The sequence below is a fragment of the Panthera onca genome, chromosome C1 (genome assembly GCF_046562875.1).
Source record: "Panthera onca isolate mPanOnc1 chromosome C1, mPanOnc1 haplotype 2, whole genome shotgun sequence".
In the NCBI taxonomy this organism is placed as follows: domain Eukaryota; kingdom Metazoa; phylum Chordata; class Mammalia; order Carnivora; family Felidae; genus Panthera; species Panthera onca.
In genome coordinates, this window is record NC_138346.1 from 176,331,303 (window position 1) to 176,356,282 (window position 24,980).

General features: G+C 41.7%; 1 long non-coding RNA gene across 3 annotated transcripts in view; it reads left to right on the forward strand.

The window, feature by feature from the left end:
* The window catches only part of LOC132672651 (uncharacterized), a 240,514-nt gene that overhangs the window by 70,005 nt on the left and 145,529 nt on the right, over positions 1 to 24,980 (forward strand). For all 3 annotated transcript variants that reach the window (XR_009607626.2, XR_009607623.2, XR_009607627.2), the window contains one exon: positions 9,289 to 9,467. This is a non-coding gene — a long non-coding RNA (uncharacterized LOC132672651). The remainder of the gene's footprint in view (positions 1 to 9,288; positions 9,468 to 24,980) is intronic.

Sequence of the window (24,980 nt, forward strand, 5' to 3'; positions counted from 1 at the left end):
TCCCCTCAAGTCATGATCTCACAGTTCATGAGTTTGAGCCCATGCTGACAGCTCAGAACCTGGAGCCTGCTTCGGATTCTGTGTCTCCCTCCTCTCTGCCCCACCCCTGCTTGTGCGTGCACTCTCTCTCTCTCAAAAATAAACATCTAAAAAAGAGAAATTAGAACTGGGGAATTATGAGACTATTTATTAATTTATTTTAAAATGACAGTATTCTATTTCATGTTTACAGAAATGACATTTTAATGAAGAATAATTATATTTTACAAAATAAAAATAATTAGTCAAAAGGGTGGCATTGTTTTATATTTTTCAAATCTCATTAATATCTTTTTTTAATATGAAATTTATTGTCAGATTGGTTTCCATACAACAGCCAGTGCTCATCCCAACAGGTGCCCTCCTCAATGCCCATCACCCACCCTCCCTTCCCTCCCACTCCCCATCAACCCTCAGTTTATTCTCAGTTTTTAAGAGCCTCTTATGGTTTGACTCTCCCCTCTCTAACTTTTTTTCATTAATATCTTATTCAATAGAAGACTGGATTCTCACATCTGCTCTGAAGTCAGATTCTGTGCAGTGTAATGTTTTGTCAAAGTCTGTGCAGAGAACCCGGTCTCACACAGATAGGTAAAGTATAGGAGTCATTTTAATAATCTTATCAGACAATTGTGGATGTTCTTCTTTGATACTACACCAAAACTTGACAAGTGATAATTTCTTAAATGTTAGTTACAATGTGAAATCTGAAACCATATCAGTGAACTTTTCACATTCTACTGCGCTGAAATCCACTGGTCTACCTTTCCTTTGAGTGGATTTTTTTTCTTTTTTTTTACCCACGCATAACATTATAACATCATGCACTGGTCATATGGAAAATATCAATTCACTGAATTATGCAGATCTTCAGAATGTTGACTCATTTCATTATACAATATAAAAAATCACATTCCTTATTATCACCACCAATCTCATCAGAATGTGAGTATTAGAATGTTGTCAAGCTCATGATGGCAGATACACATTTTCCAAAATTTAAATTCTTGCTTGAAAGCTTGAGTTTAACCATTGGCAACAAATGCCATGAGTTGTTTTTCTGGAAATGGCAGGCTCTTTTTATTCAATTTTAAGAAAATGTATGACATATGCCCATGTCTAAATAGCCATAGTTTGTGTCAGTCTCTCTTACAAGTAATACAAATATTTTTTATTGCTCCCTCTTAAAGCATGTTTGAGTGAAATTGAGTTTTATTTTTATCTTTTAACTGTGAGTGCACGGTGTTAAAGAATACAACTATTAATACAGTTTGGTGCCACTGCCTTGACTCGTGCTAAAGCATCAGCTGTTTACTCACGATGGCTTCTTGCCATCAGTCAACACAGTGTCAGCACAAATGTCAACACAGTAAAAGAAGCAATACTTCTTTCTATTATTATAAAAATATTTTTTACCTCAGAGACCCCCTGAAAGAATCTTGGGTATTCCCAGGGTCCATAGACCACATTTGGGAAACATTGCTAGTATTTTTTTATTTTAAAAGGTAAGCTAGCCTCAAATGTGGACTAGACATCAAGTATAATTTGAAAGCATTTCTCACTTTTCTTTGATAATGACCATGGCTTCTTTTCCAGATGACATCTGCCTAGTATGTAATTGGTGACTACATCCAAGTAAACATGTGGAAAATGAGAGCAAGTGGGTGTGTGGGCTCAGAGGGAATTGCTTGTTTGGAGGATGATGGGAGAGCACAGTTCTGGAAGGAGTTCAGTTCTATGAGTGTATATTTCTGGTCTTCAAAAGATTACCACATACATGCTGTCATACAATTTATAATGTGCCTGAGGGAGGTAGCTTAATGTAGAGAAGGAACATGGGCTTTGCACTCAGCCAGTCTTGGGTTCCTATACCAGCTCCGTTGCTACTGTCTATGTGATCTCTACCAATTAACTTTGCCCTGCTAAGCCTTGATTATCCCATCTGGAAAATGAAATTACTGCTTAGAATAATGCTATGTTAGGCATTTAAAGGATGGGACATTGAGTGGATGCTCTGATGTACCATTCTGACCCCCCTTCAGGAATACACTTGTTACTGCAGGGAGTGCTGCTGAAGACAGCCCTCAGTGTCAGTCTTGGTGAAAAAAGAAAACTGCTTTGCCCAATGTCACAACACCTCTTAACGGGCAGCCTGCTTCCAATGACTGATCAATAGCCTGGCTACCTCATCTCAACTTGGTACATTTCTGAAAGGCCATCTCAGCTCCAGTACTCGTCATGGGGTCAGCTGATGTCTTTGTTGGACTGTATTAGAGCTCAGTTTCTCACTCTGCCCAACCCTGTGTCCCTCCCCTTCCCTTCCACAGGTGTCATCCTAAGTCTCCTGAATAGAGTCCTGTATGCTAATCTTCAATTCAGATTCTGGTTTCTGGTGAGCCCCACCTGATGCCGATGTTCTATTAATGTTGTAATTATTATTCATGATCCTCCACTCCCTATGATGGTGTGTGGGCCCTGGTAGCTAGGGACCCTTTGTGTGCTGATCCCTGGTGGTTGTAAGAGGAGGGTTTTGAAACTGGAGCCAGGAGAAGGCCGAATTAATCTTCACCAATTAGGAGGGAGTGAATACAGTTTGTGGGAAGGAAGAAATGGAGTTGTAATGGGAGGAGAGATGGGGAGGCTGGGAGAGAAAAAGACAACAAGAACCCCCCCCCCTTGGAATGAGACTAAGAGGGGACCAGGGGGGTTGGACATGTCTGGTGAGGATTTTTATATAATAGATTCTGGAACCACCATGTTTGGGTACAAGTCCCTGCTCTGACATTTACTTTCTCTTTGAGCAAGTTGTGTTATACCTTTATGCCTCATTTTTCTCATCTGTAAAGTAAGAATATTAAGAATACCTACTTCAAAGAGTTGTTTCGAAGATTCAGTGAGCTCATTGGAAATAAAAAGTGAGAACTAATTTTTTCCATATTTTTATCACTATCCAATGGGAAGTTAGAGAAGCATACAAAATTACAGTAATAATGATGTAGATGTACATAACCTCAATAGTTTCATTGAAGACAGAGTCCCTAAGACTGTGTAGGAGAAAGAAGTGAAGTCTTTGCAGAAGAAGGAACATTTGAGAGATTGTAGAATCAGTAGAAGCTTGCCAAAGAAGACAAGTATGGCAGGGCAGACAGGATAACACCTGCAAAGGCTTAGAGGTATGATAATTCTGAAGACCATGGGGATTTCTACTGTTACTGATTTGCTCTGATGGAAAGCTATAGTCTGCAGGAGGAAGTGAGTGGCTGGAGATGACATGGAGAATTGTGCAGCCCCCAACCGGCTCCACTGGATCCTATATGTCAGCTGGGATTTCATCCTGTGGGTGCAAAGTAGCACAATTACAAATATATTTGAGTAAGGATGTTTTACTAAAGTATTGTTTGTAACAGCCAAAGACTAAGTGTAAATTTAGTATGTTTAAGTATGGGATTGATTACATTTAATTATGGGAATTTAAATGGAATACTATGTGATCATGAGAAAGAATGAAGAAGAAAGATATATGTGCAGACATGGGACAGTCTCCCCTTTCTACTTACAGGAGACCAAAGGATGATGTAGAGCACAGCATAGAGTGTCCGTTCATCTGTATAAACACATGGTATGCATGGAATGTCTTTGGCAGAATACTCAGAAATCAGTAACAGTAATTGCCTTTGGAGAGGGGAACGTGCTGAATGGTCTGGAGTGGAAGAATATTATGGAATGAATGCTTGTGTACCCCCAAAGTTATTATGTTGAAGTCCTAACCCCCAAAGTGGCTATATTTAGAAATGGGACCTCCAAAGAAGAAATGAAGGTTAAATGAGCTCATAAAGATAAGATCCTTATCCAATAGGATTAGGGTCCTTTTAAGAAGAGACATCAGAGAACTCTCTCACTCCGCCCAGGCACCGAGAAAAGGCTCTGTGAGGGCATAATGAGAAGGCGGCTATCTAGAAGCCAGGGGGAGAGTTCTCACCAGAAACCGAATTGGCAGGAACCTTGATATTGGACTTCTATCTTCCAAGACTGTGAGAAAATAGATTTCTGTTGTTTAGGCCACCCGATCTGTGGTATCTTGTTATAGCAGCCAAAGCAGACTAATGGAAAGAGAGACTTACTTTTAATTGTAATTTTTTCCTTTATATTATAGATAGTTTTAAATTATTCGTGTTCCCAGGTTTCACCAGCTTATGAAAGAGCCACTAAATTGAGAGAGTAGGAAGCACCTACCCTTTCCTTCACGAGAATTTCAAAGGTCCCAGTTCTCTCCTTTCAAGCCTCTTCCCCTGTCTTGACAGTGGGCTGGAGGTCATGTCTTCCCCAGAGTACTGCTGTTGCAGACATCTCTCTGATGCCTACAAGACTCCAGAAGTAGATGCTGCTGTTCCTTCATAATTTGATCTTGGGCATCAGTGTTGCCCCGTTTGCCTTAGCTTTGCCCCAGGTTGGCCTGGGTAGCACAGGAGCAGCAGCAAAACAGTAAAGAGTACTGATTTCAGAGTTAGCCAAGCTCATGATTGAGACCTTGGCTCTGAACCTTATTAGTGGGCTTGCATAGCCACCTATGAAACTTCTCTGAGCCTCTGTTTTTTCATTTGAAAAAGGAGAGACCCATTATGAAGATTAACAATGAAGCATAGAGTATGCCTAGCACCTAGTAGACACCCATTGTGGCAGCTGTTATTACAAATATCAGGGTTATTTTTCTTGTCTCTTTTGCAGCTCTTGAAAGTGACTTTGCCAACCCAAGAAACACCAATGTTCATTCTGTCCCCATTTAGTAGGATTGCTTCCTTGCTTCCTCTGTATCCAGACTATAACTTCTTACTCCTGTTTTGTTATGGCTTCTAATTTCAAGGAATTTGGGATACATTTTTTCTGGGCTGGTTGGAGGACATTTATATAGGAGTACCAGTAGCCACAGATAACTTTTTGCTGACCGTAACCACCAGACACTGATTTTCTTTTAACTTACAGTTATGTCCTGTTCAGCCTACAGCTTGGGGGCAACCTTTGAATGGACTACCTTTGAGAACTTAATACTCACTAACTTGGAGGAAGCGTATTCCACAATTTTTTACTTGTCTCTCAGGCAGATAGTTTAATGAAATAGGAAGAATGTTGGCTTTGAGGTCAAATGTTCCTGCATTGATCTTGATTTTGTCTCTGCTAGTTGGGTGAACTTGGGCAAGTTATTTATCTGGTTCTGTCATCTGTCCAATGGAGGTAATTCCTCTCTCGTAGAGTGGTTGGGAGAACTCAATGAGTTATTAAATGTCAAGTATACTTATACAATGCTTAATATGTATTATAGAACTAGTAAATGTTAGTTCCCCTTTTATCTACTTGCAAATAAGAACGCTGTTGGCTTTCAGAGGTGTGCTAGAATATCTAAGTCAGCATGGGGATTGAAGTTGGTCTCCTCTACCTCCAAATTAAAATTAAGTTGGGTACAGATTCTTTAAAAATTTGTTTTAAATTTGTATTATTTTTTTAATATAATTTATTGTCAGATTGGCTTCCATACAACACCCAGTGCTCGTCCCAACAAGTGCCCTCCTCAATGCCCATCCCCCACTTTCCCCTCTCCCCCACCTCCCATCAGCCCTCAGTTTGTTCTGTGTAGTTAAGAGTCTCTTATGGTTTGCCTCCCTCCCTCTGTTTGTAACTTTTTTCCCCCTTCTCTTCCCCCATGGTCTTCTGTTAAGTTTCTCAAGATCCACATATGAGTGAAAACATATGGTATGTGTCTTTCTCTGACTGACTTATTTCAGTTAACATAATACCTTCCAGTTCCATCCACGTTGCTTTAAATGGCAGGATTTCATTCTTTCTCATTGCCAAGTAGTATTCCATTGTATGGAAAGAGCCTAAATGTCCATCATCTGATGAATGGATAAAGAAGATGTGGTTTATATATACAATGGGTACAGATTCTTAAATGTACCCAGTTCACACTGTAGATTAGAGAGCCACAGCTCATTTTAAGTGATAAACAGTAGGCCTTTGGAGTCAATTGTGTGAATAGATTTCAACAATTTTACAAGGGTATCTGTTAAGAAATTCTAAACAGGAATTGTACGCACATCTTTAAAATTATCCATTTGCCCTGCCTCTTCAATGATTTAGAAATATTTTATTTTGTATTGACATATTTTTGTAAGCTATCCCAAATTCGTTGTGGAAAGAGTAGCAGTATAGAACACATAAACCAAACAATGAAATGAAGTACAATAAATGAAAGAGCCAAAGAAAGGATTTGTCCAGGGCAACTTTCTGCTTCGATGTGTGTTTTGCATCTTAATTGTCCTGAAAGCTTTGAGAGAAACATGCCATTTTAATGACCAAACACTACTTGACCTTTCTTTTTTTTTTTTTTTCTACCCACAAAGAAAACATCTAAAGAACAAAACTTTCTGATATGGAACAAATTCTTATTTTTCTCTGGCACATCATTTATGGTCTTGTCAAAAACAGAGGAAGAAAGGCTTGCTGAGGGTCATGGGAGCGTGTGGTGCTTGAGAGGCACCTGGCATTCCTGGCTCTGTCTCCTACTGGGGCATAGAGCTGTGTGGAGAGCTGGACATTTTCAATCACACACTCGCTTAGTCTGTAACATTAACCCTATGAGCCTTCTCCACTCTTCCCATAATATTTGCTGTGTATCTCCTTCCCCAACCCTGGGCTGATAGAACAAATTAGTAGAATCAGTTGACACAACCTCTATCAGAAGCAACGGGGCTCGTCTTATCCAGAGCCAATAACATACAACATACAAGATGGCTGAACTCCAAGGTTGCTGCACATTAACATACAAGAGGGAAATTATCAGTGGAGAAATACAATCAAGCCATGTGGATAGGTGACAAGAAGTCCTTTGGCCAGAGGAACAGATTGCATACCAACGCTGCCCTGGCTCACTGCCCTGAAGAAATACATAGCAATCCACACTCGGGGAAAATTCCATGAAATAGCAGAGCAGAAACCTCCTGAAGCCAATGGCAGCACACTCCAAGAAAAACATCCAATGAACCAAACCCCAAACAACGCAGACCTCAGAAACGTAAATAAAAATTAACTGAAAAAGGAAACCTTCAGAGTCTTGGGAAGGAACACAACAGATTAAGTGACCACAAAACACTAAAACACCAACTAGTTATTTACCCACTGCTTTGTGGTAAATACAAGGCCCGTAGTCTCCAGGAGGTTATTTCTGGGCGCCAATGACTTAGCACATAGGCCAGCAAAGAGCATGGACTTTATTTTCCTTCCCAGGGCAAGTGGCATTTATAATGGTCCTGAGAACCAGAAGGAAGTTCCTTTGAACCTCTTAGTCTTATAGCTATTTATAAGGATGAGAGAGGAGCAGAGAGTGGGAAAAACATTGGGGTTAAAGTCAGAAGCCTTGGGTTTGTGTGCCCTGCCCCTTACTAACTCTGCTATCCTGGGCAAGCTACTAAACCACGCTGAGTTTCAGTCTCCTCATTTGGAGAGATGAATGGATAATAGTAATTTGTCCCTCACAAGGTTGATATGAATATTAAATGTAAAAAGGGATATAAAGATAACTTCATAAGAGGCAAACTACACCAAGACAGCCAGTTGTTCCTATTACTGTTCTACTTCATTTATGTCGGATCGTAGGAGAATTAGCATCTACCTACTTTGGGTGAATTTCTTGATAGCTGAGATGTGCCCCTTTGAGCATCTATTCCAACCAGTTTGGTTAAAATCTATAACCATTCACCTCTTTTAAAAGATTATAGAATATAGATTAGAGTTTTCTTGATGACTTAAAATCAAAGTTATAAACACCTGCTGTTGTTCTAAGTAGCACTACCGTTCTGTGTGTTTGTTTTGGATTTTTTTCCTTCTGGGAGTGGACGCATAGCCTCAACCACTGATCTGTCTTAATAGCTTCTCCTACCTCTATTCTGCTTGCCTATTTCCAATTTTGTCAAAACCAGATAACCAATCTCATTAAAAATGAGTGCTAACTCTGAATCAGGGAGTCTCTATTTAGAATCTTAGTAAGAAAATATGTGGTATTCACGCGGGGACTTTGAAAGCACCACAGTGGAGCTCAAAGATCATTTTTCTGGCTTGAGATTAGAGAATGGCAGGTGTTCGACAAGCTGACCTCAGGGTGAACATGTGGTGCCTGCGTTAGGAATATTTTGGATGGATTTGGTCTGCTCACATCTCTCTCACATTTTGATGTAACTGTAAGTGTGATAATGGTCATTTTACAGTCAGTGAAGAGTGAAGGCTGAATCAGAAGGATTAACATGAGGGACAAGGAAGTGTCTTGAGGACTTGTGGGGCATGCCTGTGTGTGTCAAAATGTATATGATATCTTAGACTGTTTTGAATAAATTAAATTCCCTATTTAGGCCCAGAAACGTTCAGTTCAGCAAAATCAGTTATTGGATTGATTTCTTCTCTGGACTGACTCACTGTTTTATTAATTTTCCCTAAATAAATTGTTGTTTTAGCACCATCACCTCTCGCCATGATAGAATCATGATAGAATCACAGAGGTGTCCTAGTAGAGGACACCTTCCAGGTCATACAATCTTCTGGCTTCCATACATGACTCTGAAGACCCATGTTGGTCCTGACAAATTTTCACCAGTCTGTGGAATGATAAGAAAAAAATAAGGAAAATAGGACAATGCAGCATTCTTTTCCTAAAATTAACTCATCCCATTTAAAGTGATGTCTTGTGTTCTGATGTCTTGCTCTTCCTTCTCTTCTGGTGTCCTTTACCCTTTTGTCTGAGATGATTGTAAGGGTAAGTAGCTGTTAACCTGAAAAATGCTTATTCATCAAATAACAGAGTTGACCGTGCTATGTTAGGCTCCTGGTCTGTGGGTGTTTTGTGTGGTTGTTTGATCTCTGGATTTCAAAAATGTGAGAACTACAGATCTAGACCATCTCCTTCAATTTTCAGACGAGGGAACAGAGACTCAGAAAATTTACACAACTGTAGTTCAAACAACTAGGAAGTTGGAAAGCTAAGACCAGAGCCTGGACTTGCTGCTCTCTCTCCTTCAGGGCTGTGTCCTTCCATAGCTAGAATGTCAGTATTATTACCAGTTCTGTGGGATGTCAGTATTATTACCAGTTCATGAGACTCTGGAAGAGGAAGGTAGTGGAGAAAAGGGAGCCTCTATTTCTTGACCATGATGATGTGCCTGACCCAATGATGCTTCATGTGTATTATTTCCTTTATTCCTCCAACAGCCCTAAAAAGAAGCTAAAATTGAACACATATTATAATTCAATGCATTATTGAATGCATGTAACGAGGAAAACCACGTTCAGAAATGTGAGCCAATTTGACTCAGAATCCATCAAGCCATATTACCACCAACCTCCATGTTGTCCGACAAGCATTTGAGTGGCTTCCCTGTACAAGGTAAGTCTAAGCTAATGTGAAAGATTTTAGCAAATTATAAAGTGATGAACAAAGATCTCATAATTTTTTTACTATTCCTCTCAAACAGTCCTATGAGGCTGGTTATTATCATCTCCATTTTATAGATGAGAAATATGCAAAGAGCATGTAAACATTGCTGAGCTGAGGCTGGCTTCCTGACTCCTCATCCTGGCCTCTGTGTTCTACATTCACTATGTTAGGGATATCTTATTCTGGAGAAGAAACATGGTGCACCAGAAACACTTCAGTCCACAAAGGATTACGAGCCAATCGGCCATAATTGTTGCTTTGAAAAGGCAGGAGCAAAAGTAGAGTTGATGGAGATTCCAGGCGTGAAAGGGTCGTAAGTTCTGGGCTTTCCAATACTAAGCCATCCTCCTCCAGATGATTTTAATAATCTCCAGCACATGTGTTCTAACCCCTTGATGCTGTACAATATGTGTAACCAAATAAAAGATCGCTCCAGATTCGGAGATTTACTGTTTGTGATGGGAAAAGGCCAACCAGATGACATCATTTATATTCCAAATATGAGCTGCTGCCAAGGCTGGTGATGTTAAGCTGGAGAAATTGATCCTCAACGTTATTCTGTGAAGGAAAAAAGAGAAAAGATCTTGGCTGAGACAGTATCTTTTTGTTATTTATGTGAGTATGAAGACTAGTTTCATAAACTTCTGTTGTATCTAGGATTGCTTATGTCCGGTGTGTGGACTGTTTAGACACACAATGACGTCCATACAATTAAACTTACCAAGTTGGGTGATCAGAGTTACCACTTGGTTGTTGTTGTTGCCGGATGGATAACCGATGAGGGATTGACCTGAGGCTTGTTTGCTCCAACAGACAGGGTATCCGAGCTGTGGTCACTTGTTCAAAAGCAAAGGTGCCCAGTTTGTAATGGTGGAGGGCAGTGGACTCTGCATCCATTCCCCAGCTTCTTCCTCACATGTGATTATTTTCTAGCATCCATATTCTCCACCACCATGAAACTCAGGGAAAGTTGACACCATTTTCAGTTTCAATGGTAGATCTTGATTAATCTAAATTAATAAACGCATGGCATTCTCCCCATGGCCGGTGATTCAGGAGTGACTTCTGAGTATAATCAGCTAAGTGAAAGGACTTAGGTTCCATGCTCAAGGAAGTGGGTTTTCCCTCTCTTTCTGGATAGATGATGGCAGAAGCACAGAGCCCCCCATTGCTAATGGCACCCATTTTACAATCGCAAGGAGGAGCAGGTTTAGAATGAAGTCAGTGTTGAGGATGGCTGAATGGAGAGATGGAAAAAACCAAAATGCTTGATTATATCATTCAGCCTCCGTGCTGTGCTTTCCCTGTCTCTGGGCTTTCTTTCATATACTATATCATTTCCTTATTATTTAAGCCAGTTTGAGTTTCTGTTGCTTGCCCCTGAAGGCATCCTGATTGGGAGAGGTGCACATTTGCTTCCTGAGGTCCCATGCACATTTGAACCACATTTTCGTGGTGTTTTAAAGATAGAGCCTTGAATTTATGTCTAAGGACTTTATGCGTCCAGCTGCCACCACACTCAAAGTGGTCTAAAACAGAAATCACTCGCAACATTGCCTGGCTTCTTGATCTTGACCCTCCCAGCCTCATGTCCAACCTTTCCAGCCTCATCTCTAGCCATGCTCATCAGCCCCTCTACAGTCTTTTTTTTTTTTAATTTTTTTTAACGTTTATTTATTTTTGAGACAGAGAGAGACAGAGCATGAACAGGGGAGGGACAGAGAGAGAGGGAGACACAGAATCTGAAACAGGCTCCAGGCTCTGAGCGGTCAGCACAGAGCCCGACGCGGGGCTCGAACTCACGGACCTCGAGATCGTGACCTGAGCCGAAGTTGGCCGCTTAACCGGCTGAGACACCCAGGCGCCCCTACAGTCTTTCAGTTATCCTAGTGCGCCATCCAGTCTCTCACCTCTAGCCTTGCTCACGCTTTTTCCACTGACTCTATGGATCTCCTTGACTGCCTTTTCCCCATACTCCCTCTCCATCAAACCTTGACTTAGGCACCATTTCCCCTGGGCAGTCTTCCCTTCATTGGTCCTTCTAATACTTCCCTAGCACCTTACTCATCCCCTATCAGAGCACTTTCTACTCTATATGGAAATGACCCTGTTGGACCGTGGGTCCAGTGAGGACAGGAAACATCTGTTCTGTTTACAGTTTTGTCCCCAGGGCTTAACACGTAGTTGGTACTGCATAAAATATTTGTTGAAAGAATGATGAATTAATTACTTAAAGCTATTCAAACATTCTGCATTGCCTAGTGCCCAAGTGCCTTAATATGGCTTTCAATGAACTGGCCCTGACTTCCTGTCCAGACCCCTCTCCAGTTACTCACCACTAATTTTTTTATTTAAAGCGCACTGATTCACACGTCCTCTGCCCTTTCATGTCTTACTGCCCCTATGGGCATTTGTTACTTCCTGAAACTACCCATTGTTGTGGACATCTGTTTCTTTAGTTGGGAGATTGCTGTGAAATAGTGAAAGGAATTCAAACAAGCAAACAACAACAATCCAACAACCCTGGATTCAAATTCTGCATAGCATCTTCTCATTCGTGTGACGTTGGACAATGTACTTAATCTGTCATCTACAACATGGGGGCAAAATTGTGCCCAACCAGGTTGTTGTGAGGATAAATCAGGGAATGGATAAGAAGTCACCTGGCATAATACTTCTTGTGTCAAGTTCTTCGAATAACCCTGCATGCTGAATCATCGTTGAAGTCTGACTTCTGGTTTCACAATCAACCACCAATTTGATTCTAGGTTGCTTTGAAAAAGCAAAATCAAAGAGTAAAAATTGACCATGGGTTCAGACTTCAGGAAGAAAAAAAGGTTTGAGAGGGAGTAAAGTGGCATTGCCGGGTCTTTATTCTCTACTTTAAAGTCTGAAGAGTCTGGGGTTAGCAGGAGTACCGTTTGAGAAGTTATTTGGTTTGGCTAAAACGGTCACGTTGTCACGGCAGAACCTGAAATTACCAGGAAGTTTTGAGTTCCCACAGTTTCAATTACAATTGCTGTGCCCACGGAGCGATCCTTCAAGGCCAAGTGGGAACACAGTGGCATGTGTTCAGTGGTGCTTTTAAGATGCTGCTAGGTAAGAGTGAAGAACTAGGTAAAAGCCCATTAAAAGCTTTCCCAAATGGGAGGGAACCACATTGTCTAGATTCACAGAGTGAGCTGGACTTACAACTCTTTCCCATAGTACTGGGTTCTATTCTTTGACATAGCTCCTAGTTTTTGATCCCTGGCTTCTGTTCTACACCTCCTGTAGTTTGGGGCAACTTACCTATTCAACAACTAGCTTTCCCTAGAGATATTTTGGAAGAGTAGGGGAAGGAAGGAGCTAGCTTCCAGAAAGGGGTACAGAAATTAGATGCTGCATCTAAACAGAACCTTTCTTTCACTTAAATATCTTCATGGTTGAGCGGAAGGGAAAAAATGTGTGTTTTGGAACCAGAAAGCTGGTTTTGAATGTTGGCTCATCCATTAATTGACTATATGATTTGGGGCATGCTACTTGACCTCTTTGAGCCTCAGCTTTTTCATCTATGAAATGGGCCTAATATCTGTCTTGCACAGTCTTGGTGGTAATGAAATGAGATCACGGATGCAAAACATTTAGCAGAGTACTTAGGAGGTGTTCAACAAAGTTGACTTTATTGCTAATTTTTAAAATTATTATTTCCTATACATCAATGTCAGTTATGTCAGAGTGAGATGGCAGGTACAGCTTCCTTTGGACCTGGCTTATAAGCCAAAAAGGAAAAGAGATATAATCCATAAAGTATCAGAATCATACTTTACATTGAACATTTCTGGCAGCTTTAGCCCTTATGAAGGTGGGCCAAGACAGTATCTTAGAATGTCAAGATGTAGATCCAGATTCCTCATTGTGCATGGAATGGAGTGAGGGTGCAGCGAGCTGTCTATGGAGTGAAGATTAAGAGTACAGAGAAAGACAGATACCATATGTTTTCACTCTTATGTGGATCCTGAGAAACTTAACAGAAGACCATGGGGGAGGGGAAGGGAGAAAAAAGTTAGAGAGGGAGGGAGCCAAACCATAAGAGACTCTTAAAAACTGAGAATAAACTGAGGGTTGATGGGGGTTAGGAGGGAGGGGAAAGTGGGTGATGGGCATTGAGGAAGGCACCTGTTGGGATGAGCACTGGGTGTTTGTATGGAAACCAATTTGACAATAAATTTCACATTAAAAAGAAAAGATAACCTTCAATTATAAAAAAAAAAAAAAGAGTGAACTCCCATGGAGATAAGGATTACATAGACAGAGAATGAAAAATAAAGGTGTGAATGGGAGTAGGGACATCTGGGTCCTGAGACCCAGTTTCCTCATTTGTAAAATAAAGAGGTGGCATAAGATGTGACATAAAATAAAGAGGTGGCATAAGTGTCTCAGACTGTGGGTTTCCTAACTCTTTATATTTTCTAACTGGGATCAGAGGAAAGAGGAGATAAAAGGAAGAACAGAAGAGGGAGGAACTGAGTGCAATCACTGTGCGAGAGAGCAGGAATGGCCAGGATAAAGGTAGTGATATTTTGTGTCTTTGGTTCATGGACTCTAGCTAATGCTTAATGTCTCTTCCAGGACTTTTTTCTTTTCTTTTCTTTTCTTTTCTTTTCTTTTCTTTTCTTTTCTTTTCTTTTCCTTTCCTTTCCTTTTCTTTTCTTTTTTTCTTTTCTTTTCTTTTCCTTTCTTTTCTTTCCTCTTCTCTTCTCTTTTCTTTTTTCTTCCTCCTCCTCCTCCTCCTCTTCTTCTTCTCCTTCTCCTCCTCCTCCCCCTTCTCCTCCTCCTCCCCCTTTCTCCTCCTCCCCCTTCTCCTCTTCCTCCTCCTCCCCCCTTCCCCTCCTCCTCCTCCTCCTCCTCCTCCTCCTCCTCCTTCTCCTTCTCCTTCTCCTTCTCTTTCTCCTTCTTCTTCTTATTCTTCATTAAGGACCAACAAATAATGAAGTTTCCAAGAAGAATGTGCTCAGCTAAGCAAACATTTACTAAGCAACAACAAGCAGCTATTGTACTAAGTACAAGGGGTATGAGGATGACTAGAATGTGATTCCTGTAGTTTAGTGGCAGGGACAGAGACTATGCTTATAACCTCAACATAATGTGATGAGTCTGTGAAAGAAGCCCAGGAAACATGGAAGCTCTGAGAAAGCAACTTGATGGCAGATGTCAGGAAAGACATCCTCAAGGAGGTGGTACCTCAACTGAGTCGTGAAGGATGAATAGGAGTCTGCCCTGTGAGGACAGATGAAGGACAGTGTATCCACTCAGAACAATGACCTTTGCAATCCTGGTTTATTCCTCTGCATCGCTCCTGGGGCAGCAACATGGAAATCATTCCAAATCGTTGGCTTGGGATGGTTTATTTTGGATGTGCTCATCACTGAGTACATATTTTTCCAGGATTTCTGAGGAGATGGATTTCCATGTGTGCTGTGCTGCAGCGTGTCTCCTCAGGGTGTTTATTTACTGTGCTTTATTCCATAACCTAGCAGGGTGTCACAGCTGGAGGCAGCTGGTGGTAAATAAATAGCTTCCATTACCCAACCCCATTACCACCCTCCATCCTGCTTTGAAAACATGGTCTCAGCCCATGGGTTCCTCCACCCTCAGATCCATTGCAAAGTGTCAAATCCCTGTGGAATTGCAAGAGTGTTTCCTTTTAAAAATGAAAATTAAGAGATAAAGCAAAGGACAACTTAAGGCACCAGGGAATTCAGACTCTAAAAAGATAGGCTTTCCTAGAGAAACCGGATAAAGCATATAGGCTCCTTGATAACAAAACAAAGTCACAAACAAACATAAACAAATCAAATTTATATTGTGGTCTGCTATGAGGGGGATTTGGGAGTGACTCAATAAAACATGGCTTGGTTGGGACTTTCCCATGTGCTTTTTGCCTTCACATATTTTATCTTATGTGTGGTTCTGTGTTAGGTTTGTCAAGCCAGCGATGGATGAATACAGAGCAAATGGGAGGGGCGAAGGCAGGGAATTAGCAACATCTACTTTCTGTCTGTCATGACGCTCGTGTGTTGGAAGTTCTGATATGAATTCACAGTTTTACACCACATCCTTATCTCCAAAACTACAAGAAGTCAATAGCCCAGCCATTTTCACCAGTTCCTTCACACATCAGACTCGCAGGCTTTCTGCTACATACAAGTAAAATGGAGGATATCCCGCTTATGCTGTGTGTGTGTGTGTGTGTGTGTGTGTGTGTGTGTGTGTGTGTTTTGGGTGGTGGGGGGGGTGCATGCAAGGAGAGAGAAGGACTCAGACATTTATTAAGGATCGCCTTCTATTCCTGAGTTAGCAAAATTCAAGAAACCGTTAAAAGCTAGAAGCATACATTTGAAAGTGGACACAGTACTTACCCATTTGGACATTTAAGACTTTAAAAAGGTCAAGGCATTTATCTGAGGGAGGAAAAAAATTGAATATCTATAATTTTCTCTTTACTTGCCATTTAAAAGTTTTTTTTTAATGTTAATTTTAAGACATAGTATGTGCACATTTGCACACAAGTGGGGGAGGGTAAGAAAGAGAGGGAAAGAGCTGTCAGCACAGAACCCCACGTGGCGTTCGATCCCATGAACCATGAGATCACGACCCGAGCCAAGATTAGGAGTCAGATGCTTAACCAACTGAGCCACCCAGGCGCCCCTCTTTATTTCCCATTTAATAGGAGAATTAGTGAGTGAATGATAAACTGGAATGAGAAATTCTTACAGCTTTGCCTTGGTAATATCCTCAGTAATATTCTTTTGCTAGGCAGGCATTTTTCTTGAAGTTAAGCTTGATAAGTCGGAGTGAATAGTTCTTGGCAAGGAACAGATCAGGATAAGACCAAAATATTGTCATAAAAACAGTTTCTATCAGACTCTGAGACATGCAAGTAAGTCGGCTACCAATTCTACCGGCACTTGAGCAATCAGAATGAATCCAGGAGAAAAAAAAAAAAAACTGGAAGCCTTGTAGAAATAAATGCTAGTAAATTTGAATACAATCTCCCTTCTGAGACTTTCCCGTTATCATCATAAACTTAACATCAGATGAGTTCACTAAGAGGTAAGGAGAAAAGGAGAGGGCGCAAGTGAAAGAAAATCTTCATAAAGGAATTGGATGTTCTGCCTTTTGGGAGAGATTCATTCTCCTCTTTGCTCTATAATTTTGTTGTTATTTGTTTATTTAGTTAAGTTTTAATGGCAGACGGTTCTTGGAACCTATGAAGTCTCGATATTACTGGGTACCAAACTTACTTCATGTTGCTGTAAACATTGAGACCAGAAAAGATTAGCCACAGAAATGTCGATGTGTATCTGAATGCTTTCAGAAAGCAACAGGTTAGTGTGTGGGGGGCATATAAGCAAATTGCACATGCCCCCTTCTCTAAAAATGTTCGCTTCCTGGCTTTTTCCAGGCAATTTGAAAATAAATTTACGAGAAAGTCCATGAAGCTTGAGATCCGGCTGTATGTACAGAAAGATGCTTTTATAATATTGAGAATATTGGCTTTTTAAGATATCTGTATATGCCACCATTAATTACATTAATTGCAAGCCATATTGAAGACAAAGACTAAATAATCAAGTAGTCACATTAGAACATTTTGAGTTTTTGCGATTTTGTTTTTGTTTTATCTTTTTGTTGTCAATATATGTTTATTTCACTTACGGAAGATGGGTATTCAGGGTCATAAGTGCTGGTGTGATCAAAACAGAATATCGTTATTTGTGACTTTAGCTTTCTTCCTAAATTTATTGGATTATAGTAGCGCCATGCTCTAGAGGTGCTTATATAATTTGTATCATTCGGCATATTCAGATCTATTGACTTATTCGTAGGTGGTACAGAACAGCATGTATTAAGTTAAATGTTGGTTCCCTCCTCTGCCCCAGCTCTTTTTTCCCCTTTTCTGGCTGGGGAAGTAGAGTAGATTAGGAATCCATAAAGATAAATGGAGGGTGAGATTAGTGAACAACTCCAGGTATGTTTTCTTCGTGTAGGCCAAAGGGATCAGACTTTATCTGCTTTGCAACTCTAAAGGTTTTGAGATCATAGAACATCCCATGACTCATAATCTCACCTAGGCTTTTTCTTTCCTTTCAAGCTCTAATAGCATGGCAAGAATCCTCATCAGTTCCTCTAACAGAAGAATTGCATGTAACCATCTGTTAACTCCTTTGCTCCCATGTTCCTCTTCTTGAGATAGCCGAGTGGCTTCACTACCACCTTGGGCATGTAACCTTGCCTTGCACATTGGGCGGAGGCCAGCCACTCCTACCCTTCTACAGAGTTACCACTGTCGTCTGCCCCCACATTCTCACTGAAGCATGCCATTTCTTACACTCAGTGCCTCTCTGCTGTTAGATTGTCAGATGGTGGGACTGTGTGGTGTAATCTGATCTTTTCTTAGAAGCTCTTGTTGACACTCAGTACCCAAGTGCCTCCTGGGTCAGGGTCAGGGTCAGGGTCACTGAATGTCCAAAGCATTGAGAGTATTATGGCATCCCTATCTCATGTGTAACTCAAAATAAAGTCAAAGTAAGCCACAAAACATAAACTGGTAAGCTAGCCGAAATTAAAATCAGTCCCTCCTTTTAGATCATCCTGGATAACTGTACCCGAGCAAAGCTATTGTACATTGGTTCATTTAAAATTATTCATTTATTCATTCATTCATTCATTCCCTTGTTTAGTCATTCATTCATGTATTTAGTCATTGATTAGGTATTCCTCTTTGAGCTATGGGTTCAGCTGGCTGCTATTAGAAAATCCAGCACTGATTAAGTCTCTCTCAGTCTTGCTCATTCCAATCCTCCCTCTTGGCCATGCTACCTGGTACACGCCTGCCTGCTACAGATTTCCTCTTACCATGCCCTCCAGAAAGATGAATGATCTTAGAAAGGACTTTCTCTCTTGCCTCCTCTCTTGGTGGGGGTGGGGGAGAGAGGAGGTATTTACCCCAGTTAGTACTGAGTGGCTAATTAACCTTATGCCTTCTTGAACCTGGTGAGGTCGGTTTCCTTTTGCCTTGGATCTATGACCAAATTCACCTGATGCCTATATTTTGCAAAACTGTCTAGTGCTCGTCAGGGAAAGGAGGTCCATGGAGAGGAGATCTTGTTGGGGGTCCTTGGGTAGCCAAGGATAAGCTTGAGACCAGCTGGGGTGGGTGGGTCCTGGAGGAGATGGTGCTTCACTGGGACCTGTACGTGTTAGAGGAAGTAGGAGTAAACACAATTTCTCACCCATGATTAGGACTTTATAAGGCTTTCACATAATTTTCTAAGTATATTTTCACCACAGTTAATTTCACACTATCCTAATACTATCCCTATTTTGTAGATGAGGTATTAAATCCCAGAGAGCTTGGGTGACTCCCAAAGTTACCCAGATGGTAGAGAGAACTTCATCGACTTGATGGTTTTGTCAAAGGCTGATCCATATTTGCGATCCAGTTTGGCCCATTTCGCTTTATAAAACTTTTTTTAAAGGACTGTTCTTTGTTCCTTGAATTTATTTAAGTTATTTGTACATATTTGTATTTATGTTCCATCTTACTCCAGACAAGATTTAAGCAAGCACACACATATCCCAAATGAATATGTGGGAACTGCATTTTTGAGAGATTTTGAGCCCAAAACCTCAAACGATTTGTTTAGTTTTTGGTCAACAACAAGGGCACTTGTATTTCCATCAGTAGGTTTGGGGGCTGGTTTGCTTTCGCAGGGGTCTGAGTAATGTCTAGCAAGGCCTCTTCTGTTGAAGCCCAAATACACTCACGTTGTACACTTAGACCCAGTCAGAGGAAGCCAAGACCCAGGAAGGCTGCCAGATGTTTTCACTGCCATTTCATGGAAAGCTAGGCTTTTAATTTTTGTTTGCTTATTTGTTGAGCTGTAGAAGGGAAGTTTGAACAAGGCCCATTCCAGGGCAATGAAGGGCAGAATGCTAAGAGGTACTGATGAAATACATGACTGATCTCTGTGTGGGTCACGGTTTTGCTGTGTGATAACCAGAAAAACCTGAAGTCCCTGGAGGACAGGAGGGACAGGACCCTGGTTTTGGCTCTGTCACTTGGATAGCTATTGGACTGCTGGGCAAGTCACAGTCCTTAGGGAATATGGCTTTGCAGCCAAGGACATGGGCCCTGGAATTAGTGCTGGGCTTGAATCGTGCTTCCATGTTAGGCAAGGTGCATCCTATCCCTGATCCCCAGGTTCTTCATCTATAAGTGAGGATCATATCTTATTGAACTCTTGTTAGAAATTAATGATATAATGGGGCGTCTGAGTGGCTCAGTTGGGTAGGTGACCAACTCTTGATTTCAGCTCAGGTCATGATCTCACGGTTCATGAGTTTGAGCCCCGCATCGGGCTCTGCTGTCAGCACGGAGTCGGGTCCTCTGTCCTCCTCTCTCTCTGCCCCCTCCCACTAGCGCTCCTACGCACAATCTCTCTCTCTCTCTCTCTCTCTCTCTCTCTCTCTCTCTCTCTCTCTCCCCCCTCCCTCCCTCCCTCCCTCAAAAAAAGAATTAATGATATAACCTAGGTAAAGCGTTTAGCACACTGTCTGCCACTTTACTGAAGCTCAGTTCTTTTGTCTACACGTGAGCCATAGGAAGCCTCTGGCTTTGATGTTCTTGGGATCCATAGTGTTGCCAGGATTGCTCTGGGCCACGTGCTTTCTCAAACGGCTACCCTTTTCTTGCCACTGAATGCTTCTCAGGGCTTTCCTTGTCTTTTTGCGTTGCTGTGACAACTAAGGCACCAACTTGAGGGGAGCCTGTCTCCGTGTGAATAAACACATTGATGGTATGTATGTATCTTGGACGAGGACTTGTGGTCTGTGTCACCAAGGAAGCAATTTCCAGTGAGTCACAACGTCAGCCACTGGCGTTTGGGCACTGGAGGTGAGAAAATGCAAGGGGTGTATGTTTTAGGGGGCTTTTGCTGCCTTTTTTTCATGCTTGCTTGTGCTGACCCCTCACAGAAAATGTCTTCTCCCCTGTTGCTCTGTATCTCAGTCCCACTGAGAGGCAGTAGGGAGAGGAAGAGCAGGTGGCGCTTTGTAGTCAGACACCCCTGGATTCGGTCCTATTTATGCTGTTATCGCCCAGTGCAACCTTGGACACGTGGTAAGCTATTTTGACTTCTCTGAGGCAGTGTGCCTGATTGTTAGAGCATGGACGATAGAACCAGAGTATTTGGTTTTAAATTCTGTCTCTACTGCCTATTGACTCTGTGACCTTCAACATGTTACTGACCTTGCTCTCAGTTTCCTCACACTTGCAATGGGGATAATAATAGCACCTCTCCCATTGCTTGTTATAAGGATTAAATAAGACACACACACACACACACACACACACACACACACAATAAATGATAAGTAGGAATATGTACATATATACATATGTATATATATCATTTATTATATACATTTTTATTTATGTAAATATATATATGCATATAGCAGTTACAACAGTGTTCAGTGCATAGCTAATGCTAAATAAAAGTCAGCTCTCACCATAATCATCATCATTAAATTCCTTACTTGTAAATAGGTGATGATAATCCTGCTTCACAGAGTTGTGGAACTGCCTTATCTTTATTCACGCTCTCAGCCCAGCTCAGCTAGTCAGCTTCCTTCCTTCCTTCCTTCTTTCCTTTCTGCCTTCCTCCCTTCCTTCCTCCCTCCCTTCCTTCCTCCCTCCCTTCCTTCCTTCCTCCCTCCCTTCCTTCCTTCCTCCCTTCCTCCCTCCCTTCCTTCCTCCCTTGCTCCCTCCCTTCCTCCCTCCCTCCTTTCCTCCTTCCTTTCCTCCCTCCCTCCCTTCCTTCTTTCCTTCCTTCCTCCCTTCCTTCCTTCCTTCCTTCCTTCCTCCCACCCTTCTTTCTTTCCTTCCTCCTCCTTCCTTCCTTCCTTCCTTCCTCCCTCCCTCCCTCCCTCCCTCCCTTCCTTCCTTCATTCCTTCTTTCCTTCCTCCCTTCCTTCCCTCCTCCCTCTCTCCCTTCCTTCTTTCCTTCCTTCCTTCCTTTCTTCCTTCCTTCCTCCCTTCCTACCTTCCTTCCTTCCTTCTTTCCTTCCTTCCTTCCTCCCTTCCTTCCTTCCTTATATCCTTCCTTCCTTCCTTTCTCCTTCCTTCCTTTCTCCTTCCTTCCTTTCTCTTTCCTTCCTTCCTTCCTTCCTTCCTTCCTTCCTTCCTTCTTTCCTCCCTTCCTTCCTTCCTTCCTTCCCTCCTTCCTTCCTTCCTTCCTTCCTTCCTTTTTTTCTTCCTTCCTTCCTTCCTTCCTTCTTTACTCCCTCCCTCCCTCCCTTCCTTCCTTCTTTCCTTCTTTTCTTCCTTCCTTCCTTCTTTCCTTCCTTCCTTCCTTCTTTCCTTCCTCCCTCCCTTCCTTCCTTCCTTCTTTCCTTCCTTCCTTCCTTCCTTCCTTCCTCCCTTCCTTCCTCTCTTTCTCTTTCTCTCTTTCTCTCTTTTTTACTTTCTTTCTCTCTCTTTCCCTCTTTCTTTCTTTCTTTCTTTCTTTCTTTCTTTCTTTCTTTCTTTCTTAACTCGAGGGTCTTTTTATTTTTCCCCCAAACATTACTGTCTCAGGACATAAATTCAGATCAAGAAACAGTACGATTAGGACAATAGAATGTGGAGAACAATAGTTTAGAGTAATATATAAAATGTTTTTAGCTGGTTGAAAACAGAGCCATAAGAACTTTTTTCAAGAGTAAGAAAAAAAGGAACTTAGATTGAAAATCATATGAACAACCCTTTCAGCAATTCTGATAAATGCAGAAGCATGAGAAAACAACACAGACAAGACTTTTGCCCATAATAGTATTTTGTGATAGAAAATTTGTTAGACAAGTCTGGTCTTATTCATTGTTAACCATACTTGCATAAAATAATTGCATTTCATCATGCTCTCTTAGCTAACCTAAAGGATTTCTGATCCTTCTGGCCCACGTCAGTTACCTCTTTTGCCATCTTTGTATCCCCAGCATGTGATACCTTTTAGTAAAAGTTAAATAAATTTTCTTAAAAGGATAATTAGGATCATCATTTTATACTTTCCTTTAAAATCCAAGCCTCAGCTCAGATCTACCTTTGCCTCACTGGAAGCCTGCCTAGGTTCTCCCACAGCAACTCTATCTCACCTTTCTTTATGTGCCTGGATGGGAATAAAAGCTATTATGGGAAACACAGTTTGCTCTTGATTAATAACCAAGATGGAAAGCTGTCCGCAAACATCCCTACTCCTGTCTTGCCTACAGCTGAGATTTCCCAGTCCCCCTTCCATTAGGTGTGACCATGTGACTAAGTTCCCTCCAAAGGAACATTAGTGTAAGTGAAGACTCCACACACAGCCCTGGCCCACACCAGCCTCCTACACTTTTTTCTCCATACTCATTCTCTCTCCTGGTCCCCTGAGATGTCCACGCCTAGGACAACCTTGGGAGCCACAAAGTAAATACTGTAGGCCTCCATCAGTATGGAGGAGAGAGGCCTTTAAGTGGGCAACAAGTCCATTTCAGTGGTGTTAAGCCGCTGCAATTTCGTCTGTTACCACAGCCTAGCCTAATACAATGCTGGACACACAAATCAAATTTTTTTGTGTGTGTCCACTAGTTCAACTGAGCTACCAGAGTGAGGGATAATGAAAATTAACATTCCTTTTGTGCTCACTAAGTACCATAACTAATACTTGGCAAGTACATTGCTTAATTCCTTCCATATAATTTATCTTGGAAGCCCCTAGTCCTAGGTATTGTGATCGTCGCTTAACGTGAGGGATCTGAAACAGAGAAAGGTAGTGTAAATTGCATAGCAAGTAAATGAGAGAACTCATATGCAAAGGCAGATGTGAGGAAGTCCAAAGCTCTTTTGCCTAACCCATGTTGCTCATGAAAGGATGTCTAGTTAGTTGCTCTATTCCATGGATGTTTAATGGGGGCCAAAAAGCATCATATAAATTGAGACATGTCAGCCTTATTTTCAGAACGTTTGAATAACCAATTTTTTAACCACATACCCTTAAGACTATTGCATGAGAAGTCTCCACTCCTGCAGAGGAATCATCTGTCTCATTTGGCTTAATGTTAACATGGTGGCTCTCTAAAGAGCCTGGTATGTGGTCTGGTGCCAGGTCAGAGCAGCTGACCACAGCTTTCCTGGCTGTTTTTAGGGTTCGTGACCTTCCTGGCTTCAGTCATACCCCTCAAAGTAGTTGCCTTGTCTACATTCCTTGGTTTTTCCATATAAACAGGACACCCTAGGCCACTTATGCAACTTTGAAGAGAGGTTTCTAAACACTGAGACATCTGTAAGTCTCCTTTCTGCCACTTGACTTACTGGAGTGCTGCGGTTAGGAAACCAGTCTTCCTCCAGCTGGGTCACCTTGGGCACATCTCTAGGCTTTTGTGTCTACCTCTGCAAAAGAAGAAGCTGGTCTAGAGCTGGGCTTTTAAAACAGTTACCACCAAAGACACTATTTGGCATAATACTTGGTCTCAAATACCCCTGAGTTTTCTGTAACCAAAGAACCATGTCTCATCTTTAGTACCTAATGCAATGGCTGGCACAAAACTCATGAGTTTACTAGGTATTTACTGATGGGATTAGAGTCTGCAAAACTTCATTAAGCTCGGTAGTCATCAGTGCTCTTCACCAAATATTTGAGATGCTCTCCCCTTCCAGACACTGTGAGTTGGGATCACACTGCCAAGTGCCCTTGTGGCTGGGCCCAGCCAACTGACTTGTTCTGGCTGGCATGCTGTAAGAAGAAGGTTAAACGTTTCATCTCCAGTGCCAGATTCTCAAGAATTCTTATTTCTCTCCATGGGAAGAAGGACCCAATGTTCTAGGTAGGAGTTGCTTGATCGGCCTGGGTCCCGGGATGAGGACAGCGATGCCGAGCAGAGCCCTGGGCTGACCCAGTGGACGTGTCCTGGAAGCCCAGATACACTTCTGCTGGTTGAAGGCCCTGAGGTTTGGGGTTGTTCGCTATCATAGTGTGATCTGGCCTGTCCCAACTGATTCTGTAAATTAGATCATAACCAATTGGCCTTCCCATTGTTAATAATCACAGAAATTTATGTCTTATGTTCAGAGCCTCTAACAAGAAGGAACCAATTGGTGTGATTACTGATAACATTCCTGCCAAACCCAAAGCAATGGCATCATTTCAATAGCAATAGTCACAACAGGATAGTTTTATCCCACTTACGAATCTAATTTCTGTTGGCTTTTTAAACCTCGTGTGTATGACGTAGACGCGCGTTACTACTTTTGGTCTTGTTTTTATTCAGGGCGCCCCATTTGGATATCTCTGGCCTAATGTGTCCCAAGGCCTTTCTTGTCTGGCACACTGGAAGGAACATGCTGTTTGGAAGCAGAGAGTAAAGTCCTTTGACCTTTCTTAATCCACTTCCTTGCTTCTAAAGG